The sequence below is a fragment of the Triturus cristatus genome, chromosome 11 (genome assembly GCF_964204655.1).
Source record: "Triturus cristatus chromosome 11, aTriCri1.1, whole genome shotgun sequence".
NCBI lineage: Eukaryota > Metazoa > Chordata > Amphibia > Caudata > Salamandridae > Triturus > Triturus cristatus.
The window spans coordinates 82,077,249-82,084,823 of NC_140594.1; positions in this window are offsets into that span (position 1 = coordinate 82,077,249).

Genomic DNA, 7,575 nt, shown 5'->3' on the forward strand with positions numbered 1-7,575 from the left:
GAAATAAAAAAAGGACTCATTCTCTCTCACTTTCCTTTCTTTGAATTGCATTTTCGTTTTTGGTTGTGCAGGTGCTTATTATGTTTACACTTAAGAGGGTTGATTCCCTTGTGGTGACGTTTTAACAGTTGTTACATGTTTACACCTAAAACAGGATAGCCATTACACCAGCCTCATCTTCCCAACCTGTAGAGTGACACATGTCAAAGAGAAACAAGTAATAGCAAGTTAAAGGACTGGCCCCTCACCATTGGGACTGACATGCACTTTTCATGAGCAGAATTGCATGTCATCAGAAAAAATGTCATCACTCGCAGTGCAAAGAGGCAGTGACTGACCCACTGCCCCATGTTGAATGCTGTAGTGGGCAGAAGTAAATGTGAACGACAGCAGAACAAAATAATGGATGAAGACTAAGGAGAAAAAGCTGTTTCAAGGCCAGGCCTAAAAAGGTGCCTCTTAGTAGGACAGATGACAGGGGGAGGAGAAAGGCAGCCAGTAACAAAACTGAAGAGATTACTTTAAATCTGTAGGCCAAAGTGTGCATCGATGGTGAGGAAGCATTAAGAGATGATCAAAGTCGCCGGTCTGCGTATCGTTCAGGTACTAACACAGGGAGATACACCGGACATTTGAGTAAGGTAGGTGTATGTGTGTAATGTTTTTTTCTCTCTCTTTTTTAAAAAAAAATCTCTTTTACAGGATACATGTCATAATAGTCTGACACTTCCCAAACAGACTGGTAAATCAATAACAATCAGCTAACAATTATTAACAATTTTCCGCTTCTCTTCCCCCACCCCGGTCCCTTATTCCTTACCAGTTAAAATGTTTCTTGCTCCTGAGCCCTTCAGCCATCGAACCACATAACATCCCCCGATAGCTATTCCATTTCCCCGAAATCTTTTGTCCATTTTTGTGGGCATTCCCTGCTCTCATAAACTGCTCTTTCGGCCTGCATACACCAATCCAAATCCATTTTCCAATCCCTCAACGTCGGGGTATCTATTGCCCTCCATTTCCTTGCTATATTGCGTTTGGCTATCATGAATCCCAATGTTACCCACAGGCGTTCAGTGTTCGTAAGGTCTGAGTCCCCCCAGATATTTAACAGACACCATTTCGGTGATTTATTCTCTTCGACCTTATAAACTTCCCTCATGGTCGTTAGTATCGCTAGCCCAGTATTGCTGGAGTGGGGGGCAGTCCCACAGCAGGTGGAAGAAGGTACCCTCCTGTGCACACCCCCTCGGACAGAGGTGAGTATCCCCATTGTCACCTGGGTGGTGAGTGCATAGGAGGCCCTGTAAAGGATCTTTAACTGTATTAGTCTGAAACGCAGTCGTATGGCCACCTCTCTAGGGGAGGCCATGGCCTCCATCCACCCCTTGTCCTCCAACGCACCCAGTTCTCCCTCCCACCTGCACCGAAGCTTTGTCAAGGGGTCCGGGAGATTATTGATAAGCTTATGGTATACCAGGGATGTTGCCTTTGCAGTCAAATAGTCATCCTGGAGCCTATCCTCGAGTGGGGAGGCCTCTGGAAGTACTGTCCCCTTGGGTATTATCGCCCTCAGTGCGTGGGTGATTTGGAGGTATCTGAAAACTTCAGATTGTGGCATCTGGTATTCCTTCTGTAAAGCCGTGAAGGTCTTGATAGTCTCCCCCCCTCCCCACCCTCCCAGAGATACCCCACACTTGATATCCCAATCGTGTCCCACCTGCCGAAATCCACCCGGTGTGTCAACAGGTCTAACCTCTTCGAATCCCACAATTTGCAGATGGAGGACTTCCAAGGGCTGAGCTTCGATGATGAAGCAGCAGCAGCAATACTTAGAACACCATCACTGTTGGCCGCCGATGGCAGTGCTGCCTCTGGGAGCCATACAGAAGATTGGACATCATTATCTAACCTCAAACATGAATGGCTCAAAGTAACACTCCATGGAGCCATGATGACGGAATATTTAAGGGCAAATATAGCTCCCAATGGACTTATTGTTAACAATTTTCCTCGCCTGTTTTTGGAAGATGCGCTATTTAAGAAGGAGTGGTCCCTGGTAGCATGGAAATGCACCAGGGACTGGCTCATTCTTATTATTAACACAGCGAAAAGAATAGCGGATGCTTTGTTAATTAAGATCCAAACAGCAGAGGGTGCTATCAAAGTCATTATTCAAACAACCACATATAAGACTAAATTAGCTGAGATTAATGCCGAACTTGCTGAAAATAGGGAATATCTGATGAAGCAGAAAATAACTAAACTTCAAAAAGACATCAAGAAGTTTTGGACAGAAAAGGTATATCCCTACCTTAAAGCAGATTATACTTCCACAGTCACCAGTTACTCATCAGATGAGAATTCAGGACCTTCTAGACGAGGCTCCTCAACCAACAGTGACTCAAGTACAGGCAGTTGGAATAACAACAATAGGAAGACAAGACCTTTCCAGCAATCAGGCTACCCAGCATTCAATATGCCTCCTTTTCAGGGACCTCCCCCCTTCTGGCAATATCCTATGTATCACCAAGGCCCTCCCCCGCCCTTTTTCCAACCCAGGAATGAACAACCTTTTTTAGACAGAGGCTGGGGCAGAGGAAGAGGGCGAAGAAGAGGGCGACAGCAAAAAAGAGTCCAATGGCAGGAACAACCGCCGAGGACAGTGGAAACCAGGAGCCAAACCAGGGACAAGAGAGACTGATGCTCAATCTGTCCACCAGACCTCTCACCCCCGTGGAAGAAAGTGTGCTCCAGAAAGGTCTGGGGTTTGTCCCAACGCCCAAAACAGATCGATTCCGTGACACGTGTGAGATCCAGAACCTTTTCCGCAAAATCAGGTTAAAGGCATTCTTTCAAGATCGTCCACCACCTGATCACGAAGATTCTGGCCTCCATAGACCTTCAACCTTCACGCCTACAAGGAGTATGGTTCCACCGGAAGTACTGACCTTTGAAAAGGCAGTCTTGAAGGATCTTAATGTGGATACTGTGCCTGTACCGTTTCAGAACTTATCTACGAGTGAGAAGTTGGCTATAAGAGATCTGGCTAACGACAACACCATCATCATAAAACAAGCTGATAAGGGTGGGGCCACGGTTATCATGTCTGCAGTTGACTACGATATTGAATGCCGTAGGCAACTTACCAATACAAGATATTACACACCCATCAAAGAAGACCCCACCCCACGCTTGACTCGGACTATAGGCTCAATGGTCTCCATGGCCGAGCTAGAAGGGTGGATTACTAAAAAAGAAGCTAACTTTCTTATAGCTAAAGAACCAGTGATCCCCTTCTTCTACTGTCTGCCTAAAATTCACAAAGGAATATCCCCTGTGCCTGGACGACCGATTGTATCTGGCATAGGGTCTGTCCTGGAACCACTATCACAGTTCGTTGACCATTTTATCCAGCCCTTGGTCAAAGCAACCCCCTCTTACATCCAGGATACCTCTGATATTCTTCGACTTCTGGAAGGGTTCCAACACCCACAGGAAATAAACCTCTTGCTGACATTAGATGTTGAGGCGTTGTATACCAACATACCCCAACAAGCCACCCTCCAAGTTATCGAGGATGCACTAAGCAGCAGTGAGATTATTTCCAATACACCAGTATCATTCATAATGGAATGTGCGAGCCTTGCTTTGACTCAAAACTTCTTTGAGTTTAACACACAATTGTACCACCAAACCCAGGGCACTTCCATGGGCAGTACATTCGCGCCGAGTCTGGCATGTATGTACATGTCAGCCTTTGAAAGTAGGGCGATTCATCATCCCTCCAACCCCTACTCGGCGAATGTACTGCTCTGGAAGAGGTTCATCGACGACATCCTGATCCTGTGGAAGGGAGACTATACGAAGTGCACAGAATTCTGTACGTGGATAAATACTCTAAATCCCTATTTGAGATTTACCCACACCATCTCTGATACAGAAGTACCTTACTTGGATCTACTCATCCGCCTTGAAGGGGGTATAATCTCCACTAGTCTGTATCGTAAGCCCACAGATAGGAACAGCCTCCTCTTATTCAGCAGTTACCACCCGAAATCGTTAAGAGAAAATCTACCTTTTGGTCAGTTTTTACGAATCAGAAGAAACTGTAGTTCTGTGGTAGACTATCAGAAAGAGTCCTTAACGCTTATGAATGACTTGATTAAGCGCGACTACCCCACACAGGTTGTGTCTCGTGCTCGCAAACGAGCGAGAAACAACAACAGAGAGAGCCTTTTGGACGTCAATACTAAAGAACCTGATCAATCCTTAACCTGTGTTACCACCTTTACCCCTGATTCGAACAGAATTAAGGCGATCATTAAAAAACACTGGGGTATTCTCAATACTGGAGATCTAGAGCTGGAAGTCCCTAGGTTCGCGTTTAAACGCACGAGTAACCTCAAGGACCTTTTAATACACACTAGGCCTAAGAAAACAGCCACTGGATCTCAAAGACTATTATGGAACTTACCCCCAGTTAAGGGTCATTACCCCTGTGGGTCGTGCTCTATGTGCCCACAGACACACATCAGTAAAGAGCTGGTACTCCCTAATGACGTTACATGGCAAATCAATAAACATACAAATTGCAACTCAACAAATTGCATTTATCTGATGACGTGCCCCTGTGGCTTACCATATATAGGTATGACTACGCGTGCTGTTAAAACTCGCATGCTGGAACACAAAAGTAATTTCAGATGCGTCAAGACCAACACTAAAATGACGACCCACTACAACTTGGAACGTCATGCGCCCTCCTCATTTAAATGGGTGGTTTTGGAATCTCACCCCCACATGTCTAAAAATGCCCTCTTCAGGCTCGAACAACGTTGGGTCCTGAGATTGACTGCTGATACCACTGGCCTGAACGAGGACATTCCGTGGAGTAGTCTAACTTGACTCAGGCTAGTATCCTCTTGACCTTCTAATATACTTTTCTACTCTATGAGCCTTATTTCTTCACAACACATGCACATTTTGTGAGGCTACTCCGACACTTAGAACAACCACTGCTGGCCCTGGCCTTTATTCTGTTGTTCATCAATTTTCGGAGTATGGGTTTAGTCATATATACAAGAATGATATTAATACCCATACTTTTGGGTCTTGAGTTCCTTCTCGAGCAAAAGGGCTGTTAACACTTTGCGGGCCTCCGCTGAGCGTTTCATCTCATCACCTCGCGCCTAGTACTTACTTAGCACCGTAGTACTTAGCGCGCAGGTAGACATAATTAAATAAGGTGCCATAGATTTCATACCAAACAAACGTTACAAACGAGTGCACGGTCTGTTCGTTTATGGCAGCACTCGTCACCAACATATTTCTATGGCAACCTCCCATTCAATAACAATTCTTGTTAACCATTCCGAGGGGATTAACCCATTGGTTAATGGGGTCCACGCCCTCTTTGTCGGGGATCGCGTCACACGCACGCTAGCAAGAGGGAGCCCTGCCTACACACTAGTTTCCATAGTATCCCTTAGCGTCCCCACCCGTCTGTACAGCCGTCACGGTTGGCGGTCTAGTAGTTGGGACGTGGCCACGCCTCATCCGCTTGTGACCGCCCTAGACGTACCGACGTAGCACGCTGACCGGCTCCCATTTCTGGGAGCCAGTCGACCTGACCATCACCAGACTTGAGCGGCTGGCGGGGTCTTAGGTTTACAGTAACGTTACTACAACGCAACCGTGAGTATACCTTTTAGTTGCTGTACTATTTAGAGAGTCAGTGTGCGGTTTTTCAGTCGCAGCTGACATAGCGTTGCACAGGAGAGACTGGTCGTATACGGGATATGCACGCACTGTTGACGGCGGATGCATTAGTGCTCTCTTGACCCACGCTGAAACTAGTCCAGCTTTGTTCTCAATCGCCATATTCTTGTGTTGATCTGTATAATTACCGGCTGCCACAACCGCTGTGTGCCTCCTTGATATATGCTGAGACTAGGCCTGCTACATTTTAATTGCCATGCACTGGCGCTGTTATACAGGAATTACTGGCTGCGTCATCCTTTGCTCCATTAGTACTTGACTGGCCTTAGTTTAAGCATTTTTCTAGTTTGTTTGACCACTGTAGCAAACATCCGCCCTCGTGTGATTGGGGGATAGTTCTACATTTTATATGCTTATGTTCCCCATGAGATATCCCACCACATGGGTTCTCCAACTTATTTTGAGTGCACTTGACGCTTATTGACCTGACGCATTTGTTGTTTGTTTGTTTGTTTTTATCTACCTCCCTCCCTTAGGACACTAGTATTTAGTGTATTCCTACCCTGACCACATTGTCTCCACAGCCTAATGGGGTGAGTTTTTTCCTAGTTTTTTCCTAGATTGTTTTTCCTAGATTGTTTTTGATAATCAAAGGAATCATGCTGGTTAAAAATATATAAATGTAGAGAAAGTTTCCAATTGAGATTCTGCTGTTTGCCTTTATAAAGTCCTAATAATATCTGCTCACAATCGACGCATGCCACGGTTTTATGTTTGACATCACTTGTTGTCTCAACTAAACCAGATGCCTCGAATCGTTTACAATAACAATGATTTTAATTGTGTGTTTTCTTCACAGGTTGTGTGTTCTTGGTATACACGGCACCACACGTTTTTAGGGTGCTGTATGTGTGGCCACCATTGACACCTCTTAGAGGTTGTGGCCACCACCAAAAAGGTGCAGGTAGCCGTATATATTGGTCCTGAAGAATTGCCATTTAATATAAACCCAGGCAAGAAACATGTTGACCTCTTTTATTTCTGTAGCACATATTACTCATACACCTAATGGTGAGAGATGTGCGGATTGTTTTTAATCAGGGTGTTGACCATACTTTATTAAATTTGTTTGAAGAGGATCACCTACCCTGTTTTAGTACACTTACCCTTCACTTCACTTGCACCTACACCATTTATCCTAATTAACTGTTTTCCCCACACACCTACTCACCGGCGTTTGGAAATAAAGATCTCCGACAGGAAGGCCCCCTCGGGGTGCCTGATCGGGCATTGCACTGCCGGCCCGATAAGGAGCAAAGACCCGGTGATGAAGCAAGACACCCGCTTGTTGGGTGTGTGAGGGTCTTCTTTTCCAGAAGGAGTACTTTCTACTCCGTTCAATCAGACCGTTTTCACACCATCACCTTGGGACCTAGTGATTCTAACACACACTGCGTTATCATCAGGAACTGCATACCCTTTTGTTAATAGTCATTAATATGAGTCTGCCATGCCAGCCCAGGTGCTCTCCTGCCAAGGTCGGGGGGCGGAAGGAAGCAACCGCATCTCCTCCATATAATGCCCTGAGGTATCCGCCCGGTAACACATTATGACGATCCATCCAATATGCTGGCTCGTTCTGGGGTTTATGTACACAGTGGTTAATTAAAGTGAGCTGGGATGGCCAGTAGTAATGCCATAGTGAGGAGAGCTCCCTCCACCGTACCATCCCCTGGTCAACTTTATTAACGAGATTCGTGATGCCCCCGTCCCACAACAGCTGTGGTACCGCTGCATCTATTTACTGGAAGTTCTGTGAGGGTACTGGTTAAGGTGTATTGTGTAGCACGTAAA